Below are 23914 nucleotides of genomic sequence, written 5' to 3'. Positions count from 1 at the left end.
ATGGCTTTTTCCTATTGCCTTTCAGTTCATCATCTGTCTATAATTTGTACCCCCTTTATCACTTCCAATGTCTTTCTCATTTTTACTGCCTTTATCATTCTCAATTTCATCAAACTTGAGCAATACAACTTTGATCCCATCTACAGTATTTGAAATGCCATATCTTTTAAACCATTTTGCTGGAACTTCTAGATTTATGTGATGCCATTTTATATTAGCCCAATCATAATGCAATGAGAAAATATACTTTTTTATTTTCCATATAAGAATTAAAGCATGATTCCTTGGCAAGCATAAAGGCTTTAGGTTATTTTTAAAGGATTTGTTCCTTTTGTCCTATATCAGTCCTGAATTGACCACAAGATCTAATTACTTTCTCAGTGGAATTAAAAGGCTGTGTGATATAGTGAATACAGTCTTAGTCTCAGAGTTAGGAAGAGACATTCATTAAGACAGGCAGGCTATTTAGCCTCTAAGTGCCCTATGGCTAACTCTCTAAAACTGTGAATTACAGAAAATCTGTTGAATTTCATCAATGAAGGACATTTCAATAACAGAAATTTCTCCACCCTGAATAACACATAAGTCCTTGGGGTGGAGTGAAGGATGGTGCAGCAGGAAGACATTTTTCTGTTAGCTATATTGTGAATATATTTAGGACGATGATTCCTTTTCATAACAATGCACTGTTTGATCAATTCATCAAGTATGTCATCAACTGATCGACAAATTAAGCACCTAATAGGTACCAGTCACTGTTCAGTTCTGGGAACATAAATATAAAAGGAACAAATTCTTTTTCCCTTGAAGCTTACATCCTACTAGAAATTGATTCTTGGTTTTGACATCTAACAATCAGGTCAACATTATTTTATGTTTTAAGATCACAAACAGTGGCAACTTTAAGCACTGACAACAACAGTGACAACTTTACTCTACACAGTTTTTCCTTCCCCAGAGTTTTTAAGATGATGAATTTTGAACCTGTGGTGTAACTGAATGACATGCAAAATAAACTAGTGTTTCTCCTATATTATCTGTTTCACTCAAGAAGTAATTATCAGCTTTATGTATTATATATTATACCCCACTTCTTCCTAGAATGCTAGGAACTTTTCAGTCTTGTTTTATATAAGGAGCACTTTAATCAGTTGCGAAAGAGCTACATTTAGACCATATAATACATAGATACCCTCCAGCTAATTGATTTTTATTCACTCATTCATCATTCAAAAAAACATGGTTAACCATCTATGTGCATACTCTTATTTATGTGTGCCTTGTTTCCCAGATAGAATACAAGCCCTTTGAGGGTAGGGCATCTTTCATTTTCTCTTCATATCCCTAGCTAGAACAGTGCTTGGTGCAGAGTAGGTTCTAAATGGCTGGCTGTTGGTTAATTGGAAGGAAGACTATACAATAATAAAGCCCCTCTAAAATGTAACTCCCCAGCTCAAAAAATCTTCATTGGCTCCCCAGTTGCTTATAATATAAGCATGGGAGGGACAGTGACAGACTTATATCTTAAGAAACACAGAAGGCATAAAGTAGAGTAATAAGAGGTCCGAGGTTACTTGGAGAAATGTGGAGGATCTTGAATGTGAGGATATGGAATTTTTACTTTATTCCTTCTACTTCATATACCTAGTTAGTGTTCTAGGCAGGATTTCAATCTATTTCTCTCTTTATTTGAGGTCTAGAACTTCTTACACTTCCCTTGGTATCTTCCTTGAGTAAGAGCCTACTGGCCACTTGTGTTATGGCAGTTGACATGCTATTAGACTCTAAGGGAGTGCTAAACATCTCAGTTCATAATTCATTTATTTCTAAATCTCAATTTTACTTACCCTCTAGAAGCTTGAGGTCCCTTGTCCTGCTTCATGTTTTGGCAAAGTGGATTCCTGCAGAAATTTCATGGCAGCAGCACAACCACCTAAAATGTATATTTGATGGTTAAATGATTAGTAGTGACTGGATATGAGTGAATATTTCACCATTTACTTATCTTTCATGGTATGGTCCAGACCCATAAAATAATCACTCAGCAATGCCTCAGCATTTGAGACCCTCCATAGCCTGATTCCTAAATACCTTTCCAGTCTTATTTCATATTGCTTTCCTTCACAAAGTCAGCCAAACTGAGAGAATGGCCAATCCCTAACTCAGTATTCTACCTCTTGCTTCTACACAATCTGTTCCCCAAGGTTGAAAATGAATTCCTTTCTCCTCACCTTCTCCCCAAACCTTGTTTTCTTTCAAATTTTAAACAGGTGTCACCTCTTCCACAAAACCTTTGATGATCTCCCCAGTTGTTCGCATTCTCAGTCTATCCAATTTTCTTTGTGTTACACTTATTTGTGTACATGTAATAATCCTTCCCTCCAGTAGAATGCAATGTCTTGGAGGATAGGTACTGTTTATTTTTCTTTGTAGATTCAGCATCTGGTACAGTGTCTTGTAACATGCTGTTATTGTTGTTTAGTTATGTCTGATTCTTCATGGTCCCATAGGTCATTGTACATCAGGCCCTTCTATCCGCTACTATCTCTGTCTATCCAAGTTCACATTCATTGTTTCCATGACACTGTCTATCTCGCCCTCTGCCATCCCCTTTTTCTTCCACCTTCATTCTTTCCCAACATCAAGGTCTTTCCTAATGTGTTTCATTTTCTCACTATGTGGTCAAAGTATTTAAGTCTCAGCTTTACTATTAGACCTTCCAATGAATTAATTTCTATAAGTATTGACTGATTTAATCTCCTATCTGACTGTCCAAGGGACTCTCAAAAGTCTTTTCCAGCATCACAATTTGAAAGCGTTGATTCTGCAGCACTCAGCTTTCCTTTTACTCCAACTCTCACATTCATACACTACTACTGGAAAAATCATAGCTTTGGCTATATGGACCTTTGTCATCAAGGAGATATCTTTGCTTTATAATATGCTGAACGGATTTGCCACAGCTCTCCTTACAAGGAGCAAGTTTAGTTTTGTGCCTGAAATTACTGTCTGCAGTGATCTTTGAGCTCAAGAACATAAAATCTGACACTGCTTCCATTTCTTCTCCCCATACTTGCCAAGAAGTGATGAGGCCAGTTGCCAAGATCTTAACTTTTTTGGTGCTAAGCTTCAAACCAGCTTTTGCAGTCCCCTCTTTTACCCTCATCAAGAGGCTTCTTAAAATTCTCCTTCACTTTCTACCATCAGAGTGGTATCATCTACATGTCCAAGACTGTTGATATTTTTCCCAGCAACCTTAATTCTGGCTTTGGATTTATTCAGCCTGGCATTTCACATTAAATAAATAAGGTGACATAGTTAGGCACTTAACAAGTGTTGAGTTGAAATGTATTATTCCTAAACTAGACTATTCTACACCCCTCATCCTCTCTGTCTTTTTCTAGAAGTTTGGAAGCAAAAGTGAAGAAAGACATATGGCAATAGCTTGAGGGGATAACAAGAGAGGTGGAAAAAATTTTTTAAAGACTAGTGGAAATCTGGGCATATTTATAAGCAATAGAAAAGAAATCAATAGATGAATGGGAGAGAGATGGAAACAAAGACAGAGAGAGAGAGAGAGAGAGAGAGAGAGAGAGAGAGAGAGAGAGAGAGAGAGAGAGAGAGAGAGGAGAGAGAGAGAGAGAGAGAAGGAAAGAGGTCATCAATGAAGCAAACTCATGGAGTAAAAAAGGACAAGACAGGAGAATGGACTTGAGGATCATGTTTTCCTTGGGTGTCAGAGCAAAGGTAGACAGGACAGGAAATGAGATTAAGGTGTTTAGGAATACAGTATCAGGGAGAATAGAAAGCACACAAAGAACGATTTTTATTTTCTTGGCAAAATAGAAAATAGTGTCTAGAAGTCTAGAAGAGGCTTTGTCTGGAATGTGATTTTAATCAAGGAAGAATAAAACAATTACCAGTTGCTACTCAGCAACATAAATATGTAGTGAGTCAAACTGGAGTGGAGATGTGACTTTCTACAGCAGTGATGCACTGTAAGAGAATAGGAGTGCAGGAGATAGATGGCAGGAGTTACCAATGGTTGGGATTTGGATTGGCATAAATGACAAGGATAAGCAGGCAAGGAATTAGTGGAGTATAACAGTGTAAAGCTAAACTAATTGATTAGAGGACCAATATTTCAAAGGAAAGAAAACGGGGTCAAAGCAGGTGACAGACTGGGAAAATATGGAGGTGTGAGGTGACTAGAATCATTACAAAGAGAAAAAAAAAACCAGGGAAAGTACGGCAAAGGGCAGGATAGAGAGATAGGAAATTGTCATCAAAAAAGGTAAATAATAGAATTCTGGTTCAAAATTACATGTGACGTTAAAATCAAAGGTAAGATCATCGTTGTATAAGGCTGGGATGAAATAAAGGTGCAGATCACAGAGATTGAGAGAGTTTATTAATTGGGATTCAAGACAAGTTGAAGAGATGTTAACCTGTATGTTGAAATTCTAAGGGTTTGGGTGGAAAGGAAGACTGTGATCCAGGTTCTAACTTCCTTGAGAAAGGAAGAATGAGCTAGGGGTCAATGAATCACAATAACCAGGATTCTCCCTCTCACATAAGTTTCATTTCTAGTCATTTACCAAGTCATATATACTCTGTATCCTCATGTCACCTACATTCATCCCTTTCTTTCAATTTCCCCTGCCATTGTGTTGTATTGGTTACTATCCACATGAACAACTACAATCAGACTCTAACAGGTATTCCTGTCTCCATCATCACAGGCAATAAATCTTTGGATCAAGAGCTAGAAAGTACTTTAAGAGATCATCTAATCCAACTCCCTTCTTCTATAAATGAGGAAACTGAGATCCAAAGAGGTTAAGTGATTTGCCCAAGGTTCTAAACTTAATGTCAGAATATGAATTAAACTTCATTCCACAAAATAAACATTCTTTTTCCTCCTTCCAATCTCTTCTTTATAACTTGATCAAACTAATGTTTTATATCAGTTCATGTCACTCTTCTCTTCAAAATTCTTCAGGGGCTCCTTAATAACATTCATTGTGTCCCAGATAGCATTCAAACTCCTTTGCCTGGCATTTGAGTCCCTACGCATTCTGAAACCATCCTACTTCTCAAACCTTATCTAATATTACTCCCTGCCTATGCCCTGACATTTCAGCCAAACTGAACTTTCTTATCCTTGAAGACAATGTGTATACACACACGCACACACACACACACACACACATATATGCAGATATATATATAGATGCAGATGTGTGTATATACATATATATATGTACTCTTGCCTTCATATCAATGTATAATTCTTATATCTGAAGTATCTTCTCATTGCTTTTACATCCCATTTATCATTTAAATTTAAACTCAAATGCCACTTCCTCCAAGAAGGCTTTCTTGACCTTCTGCTTAGAAATGTTCTTCCTCCTTATACATTATATAACACTTTCTTTTGCACCTCTCTGATGCATTATCTGCTATGATGCATTATACTTATCTGCATTTGTGTCGTACCTTTTTTTTCTAGACTGTAAACTCCCTATGGAGAGGGACCAGGTTTTATATAATCCTTTATTTTTGTCCCACGGAGACTAGTATAGTTTCTTACATAAGAGTAGGGTCTTATGAAATTATTGTTTAATGTTGTTATTTGATGAATAGTTAGGTGATAAAATATCTAAGGTCAATGATCTGACATTCTTGAACTTGAGGCAGAAGTTTATCAAGGGTAAGAGGCATGTGAAAGTTAAAGATCTGGATTCCTACCTTAGCCCATCCCTACAAAAACAACCTTCTTCCTCTCCAAGTAAAAGCAGATTTGGAACATTAAAAGGAAGTAGAACCTTTAGATATCTAGCAGAAAAACTCAGCCACTACTTCCAGATTATGGCTTATGAAGTAAGGAGACATGCTAGAGAAGGGACATAGAATACATTAGGCTGTGAGATTCACTGATTCAAGTAAATACTCAATCCCTGAACATTCATTCCATTTTACATACACAAATACCTATGTTACTAGTCCTGTTTGATTTTATTTTCCAAGGTTGTTTGCCAATACTATTCCAAAACCCAATTAAAACCTCAGAACTTAAGCATTTGCTTTAATCATCTTAATGTTGGGTTAAAATTAATTTGAAAAGTTTTATGCTACTAATGTACAAATCTATCAATAGAAGAGATTCAAAATGTTCTCCAGATGTATGCTAAACATAATTACTTACATATTGCCCTACTCATTATTCATGGCTAATTCAAAGAAGAGCTCTGACTTAAAAGAAACATGACTCATTGAAGGACATAACACCATATATGTCAGATTAGATCATTGATTGTATATTTATGGAAAATCTGACTTTTCCAGAAATTTGAAAACCAAAAAGCTGTGGTATGAGCCAAAAAAATTAAGACCATTATTAGTCCCCAAATGAACCACATCGTACATGCATACTTTTTAGAAATATAACACAAACTCATAGTTGTTTAAATATTGTATCACTAATGAGACTCCCTTACATAAGTTCCTATGGCAAGGAGTTATTCCATTGGTCTCCTCAAATAATTAGATAGGTGAATGATTTCTCTCTCACTTGCATTGATTCTACAGTATGATACTAAATGCAGTCCATCCACTGGTTGTCTAGAAAGAGGCAGTTTGTTACAGAAGAAAGAGTATTGAAGACACTGTCAGAAGACCCTGGATCCAGTCCCCACTCCAAAATTTCCTAGTTATAGAGTGAAGAACAATCATGTACTCATCTTCTTTGCTACAATTTCTTCATCTGTGAAATGGAGATAATGCTATTCAGTACTCACCTCCCTCACAGCATTGATAAAGTGTCTCATAAATATTAAATCACTTTATGGTTTCTAAAGTGTTTGACTTTGGGGGAAAGGGTGATAAATTTGGTGTCAGGTGAGACTTGGATTCAAATTCTGCTTATGATTAGCTATGCAACCTGAATCTAATTTTCTTCTATAAAATGAAAGAAATAATAGCTAACCTAGTTATCTCACAGGGCTGTTTTGTAGCTCAAAAGATCTCACAGATCAGCTCCTTCAATGACCTTGTCTGAAAGATGAGGAAACTGAGGCACATAAAGTTTGAATGACTTACCCAGGCTAACACAAAAAATAACTAGAAGATCCAAGATTTCAGCTTATGTCTTCTGACTCCAAATTCTGTGCTCTTTTTACTGAGTCATACAACCTTCTCTAATTCAGCTGTTTTGACTATGCAGGCTTATTTAAGTTCTAGTTAAAATAGAATTTCATGATAAGAAGCATATTAGGTGGTCACATCACAGAAAATTCAGGCTCTCTGTTGAGTTAAAATCCTTTTTAAAGAATAAATAGAGGGAGGGAATTATGGGAAGATAGAGGAATGAAGCAGGGAATTACTTGGTTATCCCAAATTTCCTTCCCTGAACCAACACCACCAATAACTTAAAATAGTACCACAAAGGGAAGATAAAAGTAGAAGAAAGTCAGGGTAAAGTAGTTGTCCAGCCTAAGACAACTTGGGAGGACATTAAGAGAGATCTGATCTCTTGGGGTGGTGGTCTGGCCTAGGGAAGAATAGATACCACAGGGCAGAAACCTTGGAATCAACAGTCTTGAGGGCAACTTCAGGAACTTTCACCCCACAGACAGTGGGGATTGGGTGGCTGATGAGGGGAAATTGAAGGCCTTCCACTAGCGCTAGACATGGTGTCCAGGCATGCTGACAACACAAGGTCCCAGGCTGTGACTGCAGAGTGCTTAGTGAGTGCAGTTGCAGAGAGGATAGAATTTGAGGGGATAAGGAAAATGCTGATTGTGGTTATAGTAGTATAGTCTCTGGTTTCAGTTCCAATTCAGAGGGGAGAGCTGATGCTTGCAGCTGCCTGTGGGATCACAGTGAACAAGAGTGCTTGACATAGCAGGGGGTTTACGGGTCATGGCTTAGGGGTGGAGAGGAGCACCTGAGGTCACAAATAAACCTAGACATGAGCTGGAGAAGCAGTGACCACACCTGGCCTCATGTCATAGAACACTGAAAGAACCAAAAAGTTACCCCCCCAGAAAGAGCCCAGAAGACAAGAACACAAAAAACCTGAAGCCTCAGACATTACCTGCTTTCCCACCCACCCCCACACACACCTGAGGAATAGAGTCTGACCTTGACATAAAGTTAATATCCAAGAAATAGGCCATTCAAAATAAACAAACCATAAATAGCTATTATGGTGATAGAAAAGATCAGGATTAAAACTCATAAAAAGACAGTGAAATCAAAACAACTATGTGTAGAGCTTCCACGAAAAATGTAAAATATTCACAAGCCCCAAAAGAGTTCTTTAAAGAGCTTGTAAATCAAGAGAGGTATAGGAAAAATGAAGAAAAGAAATGAGTAATACAAGAAAATTATGAACAACTAGAAAAAAGGTCTAAAAACTTGCCAAAGAAAATAACTCATTAAAAATTAGAATTGCACCATAAGAAGCTAATGACTTCATAAGACATCAATCAGTAACAAAACAAAATCTAAAGAATGAAAAAATAGATACATGTTGCAGGGCGGAGCCAAGATGGCAGAATAGAAAGACACACAAATGCAGACTCTCCCCACACAACCCATAAAATACCTGTAGAGAGGGACTCTCCACAAATTTTGGAGCAGCAGAAGTGGAGATCAACAGAGTGGAGGAGATTTCCAGCCCAGGGTGACCTGAAAGACCCACAGGAAATGCCCGTTGCACTGGAGGCAAAGCAGAGCCCAGCCCAGCTTTGGCTGCAAGGCTCAAGGCTCTGGAAGGAGGACATTTCAGGGGCGGAATCTCCAGTCAAGGAATTTCCAGTCCCAGTAGCAGTGGGTTTGCAGATTCCTCAACCCACAGACACCAAAGGTCAGTGATGGAGTTTTTTCAGCTGGCTGGGAAGGGAGAAGGGCATTTCCATAGCTCCAGCCTCAGACAGTGGCCCACAGAGGCCACATCAGCAGCAGTCCTCACCTCAGCCCCTACAGCAGCCTGCATACTTTGTGGGATCGTAAAACCCCTGGGGGCACTGAGGAGCTAATTATTACCACGGTCCTGTGAAGAGGCCCTGAGAGAGCTGGTCTTTGTCTCACACTGAATGGCGGCCCTGCCCATCCAGCTTATCTGAAAATCAGCCCCCAGTGCTGACTTGGTGAAACTGGAGGCCAGGTGGCTGTGGAGAGGTAACTGCTAAGATTCTGGGCACAAAAATCCCACTCTGCACCCAGACCAGTACATGCTTGATTGTGCCACTTTGGAGGAACTGAGATCTTACAGATTCCCAGAGTATACCCTACTCTTGACAAAGGACCCAAAAGTCAAGTAACTGGTTGGGAAAATACCCAAAAAAGGGAAAAAAATAAGACCATAGAAAGTTATTTTCTTGGTGAACAGATATCTCCTCCCATCCTTTCAGATGAGGAAGAACAATGTTTACCACCAGTGAAGGACATAAAAGTCAAGACTTCTGTATCCCAAACATCCAAAATAAATATTGAATGGTCTCAGGCCATGGAAGAGCTCAAAAAGGATTTTGAAAATCAAGTAAGAGAGATGGAGGAAAAACTGGGAAGAGAAATGAGAGAGATGCAAGAAAAATCATAAAAAGTGCATCAACAACTTGCAAAAGGAGACCCAAAAAATGCTGAAGAAAATAACATCTTTAAAAATAGGCTAACTCAATTGGCAAAAGAGGGTCAAAAAGTCAATGAGGAGAAGAATGCTTTCAAAAGCAGAAATAGCCAAATGGAAAAGGAGGTTCAAAAGCTCACTGAAGAAAATAATTCTTTCAAAATTAGAATGGAACAGATGGAGGCTAATGACTTTATGAGAAACCAAGAAATCACAAAATAAAACCAAAAGAATGAAAAAATGGAAGATAATGTGAAATATCTCATTGGAAAAACAACTGACCTAGAAAATAGATCCAGGAGAGGCAATTTTAAAATTATGGGACTACCTGAAAGCCATGATCAAAAAAAGAGCCTAGACATCATCTTTCATGAAATTATCAAGGAAAACTGCACTGATATTCTGGAGTCAGGGGCAAAATAAATATTGAAAGAATCCACTGATCACCTCCTGAAAGAGATCCAAAAAGAGAAACTCCTAGGAACACTGTGGCCAAATTCCAGAGTTTCCAGGTCAAGGAGAAAATATTGCAAGCAGCTAGAAACAATTTGAGTACTGTGTAAATACAATCAGGATAACACCAGATCTAGCAGCTTCTACATTAAAGGATCAAAGGACTTGGGATATGATATTCCAGAAGACAAAGGAACTAGGACTAAAACCAAGAATCACCTACCCAGCAAAACTAAATATAATATTTGAGGGGGAAAATGGTCTTTCAATGAAATAGAGGGCTTTCAAGCATTCTTGATGAAAAGACCAGAGGTGAAAAGAAAATTTGACATTCAAACACAAGAACCAAGAGAAGCATGAAAAAATAAACAGGAAAGAAAAATCATAAGGGACTTACTAAAGTTTAACTGTTTACATTCCTACAAGGAAAGACAATATTTGTAACTCTTGAAACTTTTTTCAGTATCTGGGTAGTTGGTGGTATTATACACACACACACACACACACACACAGACAGTCAGAGAGACAGAGAGCACAGGGTGAGTTGAATAGGATGGGATCATATCTTAAAAAAACGAAATTAAGGGGTGAGAGAGGAATATATTGGGAGGAGAAAGGGAGAAATGGAATGGGGCAAATTATCTCTCATAAAAGAGGCAAATAAAAGACTTCGTTGGAGGGAAAAAGTGGGGAGGTGAGAAATAAAACATGAAGCTTACTCTCATCACATTTGACTCAAGGAAGAAATAAAATGCACACTCATTTTGGTATGAAAACTTATCTTACAATACAGGAAAGTGGGGGAGAAGGGGATAAGCAGGGTGGGGAGAATGATGGAAGGGAGGGCAGTGGGAGGAGGGATCAATTTGAAGTCAACACTCTTGGGGAGGGACAGGATCAAAAGGGAGAATAGAAGCAATTGAGGGCAGGATAGGATGGAGGGAAATATAGTTAGTCTTACACAACATGACTATTATGGAAATATTTGCAAAACTACACAGATATGGCCTATATTGAATTGCTCGCTTCCCAAAGGGAATGGGTGGGGAGGGAGGGATGAAGAGAAGTTGGAAGTCAAAGTTTTAGGAACAACTGTCGAGTATTGTTCTTACTACTAGGAAATAAGAAATACAGGTAATAAGGTATAGAAAGTTATCTTGCCCTATGGGACAAAAGAGAAGATGGGGATAAGGGAAGGGAGGGATGTTAGAAGGGAGGGCAGATTGGTGATAGGGGCAATTAAAATGCCCAGCATTTTGGGGTGTGGGGAGAGTAGAAATGGGGAGAAAATTTGGAACCCAAAATTTTGTAGAAATGAATGTTGAAAACTTAAATAAATAAATTTAAATTTAAAAAAGAAAGGAAAAATAAGAAAGAACATGGAATATGTCATTAGAAAAATAACTGACTAAGAGAACAAATCAAGGAGAGATAATACAAGAATTGTTGAAGTACCTGAAAATTATTATCAAAAAAAGAGTCTAGACACTATACTTCAAGAAGTTATTAAGAAAAATTGCCTGAAACTCTAGAACTAGACGGTAAAACAAAAACTGGAAAAAAAATGCAATATTCACTACCTGAAAGAGATTCCAAAATGAAAGCTCACTGGAATATTAGAGCTAAATTTCAAAGCTCCCAGGTCAAGGAGAAAGTATTACAAGCAAATAGAAGGAAATAATGTAAATATTGTGAACCTACAGTCAGGATAACACAGGATTTAGCAGCTTCTACATATAAAGATCAAAGAGCATGGAATATGATATTCCAAAGACAAACGAGCTGGGTTTGCAACCAAAAATAATCTGCTCAGTAAAGCTGATTATAATTCTGCAAGGAGGGAAATGGATATTTAGTAAACTAAAAGATTTTCAGATACTTTTGAGGAAAAGACCATAACTGAACAGAAAATTTGACATACAAGAATCAGAAGAAATATAAAAAGCTAAACATGAAAGACTAATTATAAGAACCTAATAAGATTAAACTGTTTACCTCTTACATGAGAAATGATATTTGCAAGATGAAAGAATATTATAATTTCTAGGGTAGCTTGAAAGAACAAAGAGATAGAAGGCTTGTCATTGAGTTGATTATGATAAGAGGATCCAAAAAGAATAAAATTGGGTACGGAGAGGTAAAATGGAGCAAATTATCTCATACAAAAGAGGCGTGAATGGAAGAACTGTTACAGTGAAAGGGAGGCTGGAGTGGAAGGTGGGTAGTGTGGTAGCCTTCTTCTCATCATAATGGGTTAAAGAGGGAATAACATATGCACTTAGTAGTGTATAAAAGTCTTCTTAACCTGTGGAGAAATTGAAGGGCAAAGGGATAGGATAAGGGAAGGACTCTTAGAAAAAGTGTGCAGATTCAGGAGGTAACAGTCAGAAGTAAGGTAAACTTCTGAGGAGGGATGGGAGAGAAAAAGAGAGAAAGAGAGAGATGGTGAGCAAAAATAGAATGTAGGAAAATACATAACTACTAATTGTAATTTTTAATGGGAAAGGCATGAACTCACCCATAAAACAGAAACAAATAGCAGAATGGATCAAAAAACAGAATCCAACAATTTGCTATTTACAAGAAACACATTTTAAATGAGACACACACACACACACACAAATGGATACGTACAGTAAAAATAAAGGGCTGGGGTAGAATTTGTTACTCTTCAGATGATGTAAAAAAACCAAGAGTCACAATTATGATTTCAGGCAAATCTAAAATAAAATAGATTTAATTAAAAGAGATAAGCAGGGAAACTACATTATGGTAAAAGGTACCATAGATAATGAAGTAATGTCAATACTAAACAAAAATGCACCAAAATGCTAAGATAGCCAAATTTATAAAGGAAAAAATAAATGAATTATAGGTAGAAATAAACAGCTTTGCTATTATAGTGTGAGATTTCAACCTTCCCTCTCAGAACTAGATCAATCTAACAGAAAAAAAAAGTCAAAGAGATGAACAGAATTTTAGATAAACTAGATATGATAAACATCTGGAAACAAATGAATGGGAATAGGAAGGAATATATCTTTTACAGTTAAGTGCAGAAAAGCAGAAATATTAAACACATACTTTTCAGATCATAATGCAACAAAAATTACATTTAATAAAGGATCACAACTGAAAATTAATTGGAGACTAAATAAATCTTAAAGAGTAAGTGAAACAATAGGAACAATAAATACAATAGAAATAAAAACAGAAAAAAATAAATACTTTTATAAATAAAAGAAAATGTTAATGAGACAACATATCAAAACTTATGGGATGCAGCAAAAGCAGTACTCAGAGAAAAATTTATATCTGTAAATGGATGTGCAATTTTAAAAACTAGAAAAAGAACAAATTAAAAATCCCCAATTAAACACCAAATTGAAAATCTTGAAAATTAAAGTTTAAATTAATAAAACTGAATGTAAGAAAAGCATTGAATTCAGAAACAAAAGCAGGAGTTGGTTTTATAGGGAAAAAACAAACAAAATAGATAAACTAGTGGCTAATATACAAAAGAAGAGAGAAGAAAACCAAATTAAAAGCATCAAAAATGAAAATGGTTAAATATACTACTGGTGAAGATGAAATTAAAATAATTATTAGGAATTATTTTGCTCAATTACACAGGAATAAATTTAATTATTTAAGTGAAATGGAAGAATATTTACAAAAATATAAACTAACTAAATTAAGAGAGAGGAAATTGAATATATAAATTAACCTGCTTTAGAAAAAGAAATTGAACAAGCCATAAAGGAGCTTTCTAAGAAAAAAAGCACCAGGGACAGATGGATTTATAAGTGAATTCTAACATTTAAAGATCAACTAATTTCAACATCAAATAATTTGGAATAATAGGCAAAGAAAGAGTCCTACCAAATTCCTTTTATGAAACAAATATGGTACTGATAACTAAACCAGAAAGAACAAAAGCAGAGAAACTTATAGACCAATTTTACTGATAAATATTGATGCAAAAATCCTAAATAAAATACTAACCAAGAGACCATGATAGTACATCACAAAGATTATACATAGTGATCAAATTTGATATGTATAGACATGTAGGGAAGGTTTAACATAAGGAAAATTATTAACATAATTAATTATATTAATAAAATAATAAAATTCTATTATATCAATAGATGCAGAAAAAGTTTTTGAGAAAATACAACACTAATTTCTATTAAAAAGGCTTGAAAACATACTTATAACTAGGTATAAAACTACAACTCAACTCTGAACTCTTTTTTTTTGAGTCCCAAATTTTCTCTTCATCTCTCCAGTCAGCCCAACCACCAGTGGTGTGTATTCTGATTACCCCTTCCTCCAATGTGCCCTCCATTTTATCTCCTTCACCCTTTTCCCCTTCCTCCTTACCTTCTTGTAGGCAAGACAGATTTCTATATCCCAATACCTATATTTCTTATTTCTCAGTTGCATGTAAAAACAATTTTTAGCATTTGTTTTTAAAACTTTGAATTCCAAATTCTCTTGCTTTTTCCCTCCCCACCCACCCTCATTGAGAAGGCAAGCAATTCAATATAGGATATACATGTGTAGTTATGCAAAACATTTTCATAAGTCATGTTGTGAAAGACTGTATCTCCCTCCATCCTATCCCACCCCCCACTTAGTCTATTTTCAACTTCGACCCTGTCCCTTTTCAAAAGTGCTTGCTTCTGACCATCCCCTTCCACAATCTGCCCTCCCTTCTATCATCTTTCCCCCTTATCCTCTTCTCCCTTACCTTTCTGAGGGCTACATATCAAATTGAGTGTGTATGTTATTCTCTCCTTAAGCCAAATCCAATGAGAGTAAAGATCACTCATTCCCTCTCTCCTCAACACACTTTCCCTCCACTGTGAAATCTTTTTCTTGCTTCTTTTATATGAAATAATTTATCCCCATTCCATCTCTCCCTTGAACGTTCTCCAATTATAATCCTCTCTGACTCCTTAATTTTATTTTTAGATATCATCCCTTCATATTCAACTCACCCTATAACATCTATCTATCTATCTATCTATCTATCTATCTATCTATCTATCTATCTATCTATCTATCTATCTATCTATCTATCTATCTATCTATCTATCTACCTGTCTGTCTGTCTGTCTGTCTGTCTCTTCCAAGAACCCTAATACTAAGCAAGATCTCATGAGTTACAAATATCATCTTTGCATGCAGGAATGTAAACAGTTCAACTTTAATAAGTACTCCACTTCTCTTTCTTTCTTGATTTCCTACTTCCTTTGCTTCTCTTGATTCTTGTATCTGAAAGTCAAATTTTCTATTCAGCTCTGGTCTTTTCAGCAAGAATGCTTGAAAGTCCTCTATTTCATTGAATGATCATTTTTACCCCTTAGGTATTATACTCAGTTTTGATGGGAAGGTGATTCTTGCTTTTAATCCTAGTTCCTTTGACCTCTGGAATATCATATTCCAAGCTCTGTGATCCTTTAATGTAGAAGCTGCTAGATCTTGTGTTATCTTGACTATTTCCACAATATTTGAATTGCTTCTTTCTGGATGCTTGTAATGTTTTCTCCTTGACATGGGACTTCTGGAATTTGACTAAAATACTTGTAGGAGTTTTTCTTTTGGGATCACTTTCAGGGGGTGATTGGTGGATTCTTTCCATTTCTATTTTACCCTCTTGTTCTAGAATATCAGGGCAATTTCCTTGATAATTTCATAAAGGAGGATGTTTAGGCTCTTTTTTTTATCATGGCTTTCAGGTAGTCCACTAAATTTTAAATTCTCTCTTCTGGATCTATTTTCCAGGTGAGTGGGTTTCCCCATGAGATAGTTCACTGTTTTCTATTTTTTTCATTCTTTTGGTTCTGTTTTATAATTTCTTGATTTATCATAAAGTCATTAGCTTCTATCTGCTCCATTCTATTTTTGAAGGAATTATGTTCTTCAGTGAGTTTTTGGGCCTCTTTTTCCATTTGACCAATCCTGCTTTTTAAGGCATTCTTCTCCTTGGCTTTTTGGACCTCTTTTGCCATTTGGGTTAGTCTATTTTTTAAAGTGTCATTTTCTTCAGTATTTTTTGGGTTTCCTTTAACAAGCTGTTGATTCATTCTTCTTGTTTTCTTGCATCACTCTCATTTCTCTTACTAATTTTTGCTCTACTTCTCTTACTTGATTTTCAAAATCCTTTTTGAGCTCACCATGGCCTGAGACTAATTCATATTTTTCTTGGAGGCTTTGGATGTAGGAGCTTTGACTTTGTTGTCTTCTGGTTGTGTATTTTGATATTTGTCACCAAAGTAAGATTCCATAGTCTGACTTTTTTTTCCTCTGTTTGCTCATCTTCCCAGTCAAATACTTGAGTTTCTAAGTCTTTGTTAAGGTAGGACTCTGCTTCTAGTGGGAGTAGGGGTGGGGGTGAGTGTACTGTCCCAGACTTCAAGAGTTTTGTGTCAGTTGCTTGATCCCCCACCATCTGTGGGCCCAGGGCTCTGGAAGCTGCTGCTGCTGCTGTTGCCATGACAGCCAACACTGCCTCCTCTTCCTCTGCCCAGGGCTTGGGTCAGACCCCAGTGTACCACACCTGTTCCCCACTTAGGTCTGACAGAGTTTTCCCACTGACCTTCTATGCTATCTTTGGTGTTTGTGAGTTGAGAAGGCTAGAAATTGCCAGACCTGCTAGAGATTCAGTTACCTGAGGCCTGCTCTGGCCCTGTCTGTGCTGGCATGGCCCTCTTCCAAAAGTACTCTGTTCTGCTTTCAGCCCAGTGCAATAGACACTTTCTGTCAACCCTCTAGGCTCTCTTGGGCTGCAGATTTGTTTCACTCCACCATTTTGTGGGTTCTTCAGTTCTAGGGTTTGTTTAGAGTTATTTTAACAGGTATTTTCAGGGTTTCATGGAGAGAGCTCAAGCAGGTCACTGCTTTCACTCTGCCATCTTGGTTTTCCCCCCTATTCTGAACTTTCTTGAACTGATTCTCCAACTCCAGGACTGACTACCTCCTTCTGGGTCATGGCTGATGAGGAGAAGAGGGCAAATCTCTTTCTTTACCTCCCCCCCCCAATTCCACCAAGAAAAGAAGTAAGTTCTTTTCCAACTGTCAGCTTCTGTCTCAACTATGTCTAGTATTCAATGATCTAGACTCTGATTTTGTCTTTTAAGGGTCTCCCGAGGTGTGCCTAATCATCATTTTTCTAATAACAATACTTCTTTCTGACTTACTCAAGGGACTTCACACTTCATAAAGGGATTAACTAGGTGACCATGTTATTGTTCTTCCTTAACCATCCCCTTTTCTGAGACTAGGTCACTGGCTTTCCAAGATTAGAGCCTATGTAATTTAATTGTATGGGTAATTTTCTCTGATAGTATGTAATCTCCTTGGGATTTTTTTTCCTTTTTGTCACTATTTTTTCAATACTTAACAAAGAATATGTCATATAGTAGGTACTTAGCAACTTGCTTGTTGAATGATTAATTGATGATAAGCCTCTCCATAGTATGTCACCAGGTCCATACTAAACTTTCTTCCATCTTGGTAAAACCTGTAAGAACCTGTACCACACTGACAGCCCAAAGTTACCTCAAGAGCATAATACATAAGGCATCAGAAGAGGACTTTATCAAAGCAAAATATTTGATGTTGCTTTATTATAGTTCTACGTTGATTAACCTATTGAAGGAATTCTCTACATTGATGCATTTTAGGGAATTTTTATTCCTGGGTTACGAGGGTTTCTTTTCTCTTGAGTGCTACTTCAATGCTTCATCATATCATGTAAGTGAAAATGGGTATCAGAGGGGATTTTAACATAATACAGTCTCAGGTAGACACTAGAGAACTGCAAAGATTTTGTTTCAGGACCAGTGCTGGACACATGCTATCCTAGTTAATCCCAGAGAGATATTTCACTAAAATATTGACTATCAGATTTTTGTGTATTTGTTTTCTAACTCAGTAACTCAAAAAACTATTAATCAAAGATGGGGGGGTTTGCAGTTTGCTTAAATGAAGGGATTTAGGCTTTTTGTTGTAATTTCTTTTTCACAGTCTAGAAATATGAGAATCTAACAAAAGACATCATGTTGTTCCCACCAGACTACAACAACTCCTTTTTACTGCAAAAAGATGAGCAAAGTTCATGCAAATTTTGTCAATTCAACAAGAAGGCCTTATTAATGCACAGTGATCACTATTCCAAAGACACAACTTCCTCTCTCCTATTGACAGGATATTCTGCATCTTGTCTGAACATCACTTGGTCACAGGATAAGTAGCCTAGTGGAGCAGCTGCATAGCAATAGCTGGAGAGTTTAGAAGGAAAACAGTTTTATAAGGTGATACTTGGGGAAGAATATGCTTTGGGCAGGGGAAGATAAAATATAAAGGTGAGGAAATGGTGAGGAATTTTTCTGCAAGCTATACAAAGAACACACATGTGAACATATAAGAAAGAAAAAAGAAAATACTTATCAAGGAGAATCTGGAAACATAGCATAGGAAGTGGTGTGGGTGAAATCTGCATAGTACAGTTGAACAATAAACACCTTCTCTTCAACAAATCTTAGTCATCTCTTGAATAGTTAGATTTATGTAGCTGAGTCAGGAGTCAATTTTCACAGGTTTCCCTTTACTCAGCTGCATCCTTTTAAAAAAAAAATGTACATATTAATCTTCCACAAAGGTTGTCATCACAGTATTTAGAGGGATTTTATGCTTCATAATTTAATGTTTACTGTAATCTAAAAATTAAGGAGACACCAGTCTACAGCTAATTTACTTTCTTCTTGGGGTCTGCATTTATGTGGTTATCACTAAAATTCATGGGATTATTACTTCCCTGGAAGACAAATTTTCATAATTAGTATCATGGCTCTGGCTCTCCTCAGTTCCTCGCCTCAAAAATAATAGGGTTGGAATAGATAATCTTAAATGTTCCTTCTAGCTCTTAATCTATACTTCCACAATTCTATGATCCAATATTTCCAGGGCCTTACCTTATTATACACATATGGCACTAACGGGATTAATCCTAAGACATGACTCCTTGCTCTTTAGGAACTAAAACCTAAGATATTTTATGGTACAATAGCTCTGGAGCCCTAGGAAATTAGTGACATGAAAACTAAAATATAAGTGAATAAGATAAACAAAAAGCCATGTTAGGAAGTTCTTTTGTTGCCTTCTAAACTAGTATAGCTTATCAGGAACCACAAATTCCTGAACTGATGGCTCAGAACCTAAAGACAATAATTCTAAATGTGTTTTATACACTCAAGGTGTGATAAAAATCGCTGAGACTCCTGGGACACTGGGATTTGCAAGTTCTATACCTTGAAAAGTACCAGCAGTAAAAAAAAAAAAAGATATATGGCTTAAATAATAGACCCTTCACCACAATTCTGTCAGGTGGATAATGCAAATATTATAATGTTTATTTTAAAGATGAGGAAATTAAATTTTAGAGACTGGAAGGGCTTGGGTTTTTTTGGATGAAACAAGAAATTTATTGAATTCTCAACCAGCTTCCAAGGCATAATAAACATCTCTGGGGTGAGTTATTTAGCCACTCTCACCACCATCAAATGGAGAGGACAAGGGAACCACAAGGGTAAAGGCCAAGTGTGCCATGATCTCAGGTGCCTCTTAAGGCAGAGACTACCCCACTGCAGATTATGGTTCAGTCCCCTAATCAGAAGGGACATGGCCTTGGGCCATCAATATAGGCTAGAGATTGTCTATAAGACTAGATAAATAACATGATCATGGACAGCATTCAAATTACCAGCCCCTACATGGGCATCAGAGATGGCAAGGAAGAGAGTAGGAAAGGTAGGGTAGGAGAATGGCTCCCAGGGGATGCTGATGACAAATGTCAAACAGTTTATAAATTATAAAACCTGCTGCTAAGTGGCTCAGTGGGAGTAAGGAAGACTCATATTCCTGAGTTCAAATCTGGCCTCTGATACTCACTAGCTATGTGACCCTGGCAAAACTTGCTTGCCTCAGTTTCCTCATCTGTAAAATGAACTGAAGAAGGAAATGGCAAACCGCTCCAGTATCTTTGACAAGAAAACCCCAAATGGGGTCACAAAGAATCAGAGACAGCTGAAGTGACTGAGCAAAGAAGTGAATGAACTCAGGGCTTCTGATTTGAAATTCGGAGTTCTTTTCACCACACCCGACTGCCTTCTGGTATCAGTGATGTTACACTTTTTTAATAGTCAAAATAGTTTTACATATGACCATATATTTACCAGTGCAAATCTTTGCCTGGGGAGGCAGAAGTCTAAATGACTTTCCTCAGATCACACAACTACTATGTGATAGATTCAGGACTTGAAATCAGGTCTTTCTGCCTAGAAAGACAGCTCTGTATCCACCATGCCATGCTGACACACATATGTCAACACACATATAAACACATACACATACACGTACTCTCTACATACATGTATATATGTGTATGTGTGTATATATGTGTGCATGTGTGTGCATATGTGTGTGTACATATATATATGTTGCTTCTGTTTCCCCTATGAGAGATAAAAATCAAAAGTAGGAGTTTTTATTTTGAATAGTAGAAAGAAGGGCGAGCTTGAGCATTTCTATCTGGTGCTTTGATCACTAATAGCAAAACAACGAATAAAGAAATCCCCAAACAAGTGGCATATGAAGCAATGGTTAGTTTCTGACCACAGTCTTGCTGCTGGAGCTCCTGAGCCAGGATTCTGGAATCCCCTTTGCTTCCAGCAGCTGCACTAGCTTTGAACGCCTGCTTCTCTAAAGGCTGGACTGGTTTGTATTTGTCCTTTTGTGGGAGGCTCTGTAGATCCTGTGGTAAGCCAAAGGCATCCCTATGCTTCTCCTCCTCTCTCCCCTCCCTTCCTCTCTCCTCCTCCCACTGCTCAGCCTCCCACCATCTCCTTCCCAACAGAGTCTGTCTTGCAAGTTCCATCCGAGAAAATTTAGATTACTACAACAAGCCAAGGGAACATCAGTGACGATCAAGTGGGAATTCACTCTTCAGTAAACAGCAGCCAAATATGAAGAAACAAGGAAGGCTACAGGGGAAATCTAGATAAAATTCCATATATAGAATCTGCCTGGTGGTCTAACTGTATCCCAGGAGGTCATCCAGCTTGACCCAGAGCTGTCCAGCTGGCTGAAGTAGAGAAGACTAGAGAAACAGAGAGCTAAATCACAGGGGAAGAGGGTGCCTCCCATCATTCTCCAGCAGCTAGGTTTAGGCCTTCCCTGAGTAACATTAATAAGCCCCTTGTTTAAAGAGGAACAGATAGTTTTGACAGAGTCCAGCAAGTGTGGGAAATAAAAGTAGTTCTATATGATCTCTTCACGTTATCCATGGGAGACAATCTGATTTGGGATTCATTCATACAAAAAATCTTTTCACAAAAAGGATATTTGTTTCTCAAAGGCTAAATAAAGAAAAGGTTGTTCACATGACTATTTCTTAAGGACAGGAAGATGGCAGGATAGAATATAGCAAACAGTAAAAGTTTTGCCTTTCTCTGTTTCTGGGAAGGAACTTAATTCCTTATGAATATCAAGGCATTTGCATAAACTAGTAAAGTTCCATACTTACTGAAGCCATGATAGAATTCTGCCAATTATTCATTTTCAAAAGGGTTTCAAGGTTAAAATAAAAGGCAATCTAAAATCTCTCCAATTCCAAATCATATCATTAATCAGCTGGTTTTAATATGATTCTTATGGATTTTCTTTGGACCAATAATTACTTAGTATTCAAAATTCCAATTAGTACCTTCACTATGTAACAGTCATGAATATTAGATTAGTTCCTTAGGATCATGGCCTGAGAAAGTCAGACTAGGTCTAATGGATGTGATAACACTGGGAAGTATTTTAAAGGAGAAAACAGAAACTCAATCCAATAAGCATTTCTTAAGTACCAACTATATTCCAAGTACTTTGTTAGATGTTAGAAATAAAAGGAAAAAAAATGCCTCCCTTCAATGCACTTATATTAAACTGGGAGAAAACAACATCTTCACAGATAAGTAAATGTGAAATATACTCAAAGTAAATGAAAGAAACAAATGATGCATAAAAAACATGAGGAGTGAAGAGATAGGGGAAATCAGGAAAGACCTTGTGTGGGAGGAAGCACTTAAGCTGAGCATTAGGGATTCTAACTCTAGGGAGCAGGTAAGGACGGGGTGAATTCCACCCTTGAAGGACAGTCTTTTCAAAGGAATGGAATGTTCTATCTTGTTGTATAAGATATATCATTATCATGATACCACTATGGTGCAAGGGGAGAATAAAAATAAGGATTGAAATTGTGGTGTAGTAGAAAGGGTGCTTAATTTGGAATTAGATCTTGGTTCAGATTCTAGACCTACTACTTACCTTTGTGACCTTAAATAAGATATTCAAGCCATCTGGACCTCCATGTCCTCAACTGTAAAATGAGAGACCTCTAAGTTTCCTTCCAACTCTTAACCTATAATTTTGGAGACCACTAATAGGCTTTAAGATTTTCTCTATATAATAACTATTCTATACCATGGTTAACCAATATAACCATAACCCCTGCATCATAAATATAAATCCCTATAATGATAACTTGGGTTTGTCTCAAAGTCAGCCTGTTACAAAATATATCAGAAAATAAATGATGAGAATGTTCTATTCCACATTATAGCAGTGGGTTGTTTCATATTCCCTATCAATTCCTGCTATCATTTTTAGTAGACTTATTTGAAGGTGACAGAAAGTTGGGGCTGGCCAAGAGAAGATTAAATTAAATTAAAATATAGCTTACTTAGTCATAGTATTATTTGTATTTCAGGTGTGATTTTTAACCAGAAATTGATCTTTAAAAGGGATATGTCATAAAAAGGGAGGGTATATGAGGAAGGAAGTGATCAGAAATAAAACTTTTGATGAGGGAAAGGATGGGGTGGTAAGCGAGAGGAGGGATAAACAAGGGAAATATAGCACAGAGGGAAATACACAGTTATCATCAATATAACTGTAAATAGAATGAACTCACCCATGAGATGGAAAGAGATAGCAGGATGGATTAAAAACCAGAATCCTACAATATATTGTTTACAAGAAACACATCTGAAGCAGAGGGATACACACAGAGTAAAGGAAAGGGACAGGAGCAAAATCTATCATGCTTCAATTAAAGCAAAGAAAGGAGGGGAAGAAATCATGATCTCAGACAAAGCAAAAGCAAAAATGGATCTACTTAATAGGAATCTATTTAACGTAATTTAATCTAACTAATAATCTAACATAACACAGACAGTAAAGTCATATCAATACAAAACACGTGTGTACCAAATGGTATAGCATCTAAATTTTTGAAGAAGTTGAATGGGTTACAGGAGGAAACAGATAATAATATTATACTAGTGGGGACCTCAACTTTCCCCTCTCAGAACTAGATAAATCTAACCATAAAATAAACAAGAAAGACGTTAAAGAGGTGAAAAAAATTCTGGAAAAGTTAGATATGACTAGATCTCTGGAGAAAACTGAATGGGAATAGAGACGAATACACCTTTTTCTTAGCAGTACATGGCACCTACAGAAAAACTGACCATGGATTAGGACATGAAAACCTTACAACTAAGTGACGGGGGTCGGTCCTAGGCGCCTGGGCGGATAGGGGCCTCCCCGGGAGTGGCAGCCCACCAATCCGAGGGAGACACGGCTCCCATAGAGGAGTTGTGAGCCCACGGGATTGGTCGGGTGGGCTGGATCCAATCGGGTGGTAGGCCTCGCCCTCGGGGCGGGTTAGGATGGCAGCCCGGAAGAACCTCCCTATATAAGACAACGCCC

This window comes from Notamacropus eugenii, chromosome 3, assembly GCF_028372415.1.
Source record: "Notamacropus eugenii isolate mMacEug1 chromosome 3, mMacEug1.pri_v2, whole genome shotgun sequence".
NCBI classification, from domain to species: Eukaryota; Metazoa; Chordata; class Mammalia; order Diprotodontia; family Macropodidae; genus Notamacropus; species Notamacropus eugenii.
Note: the sequence above shows the minus strand (reverse complement) of the source record.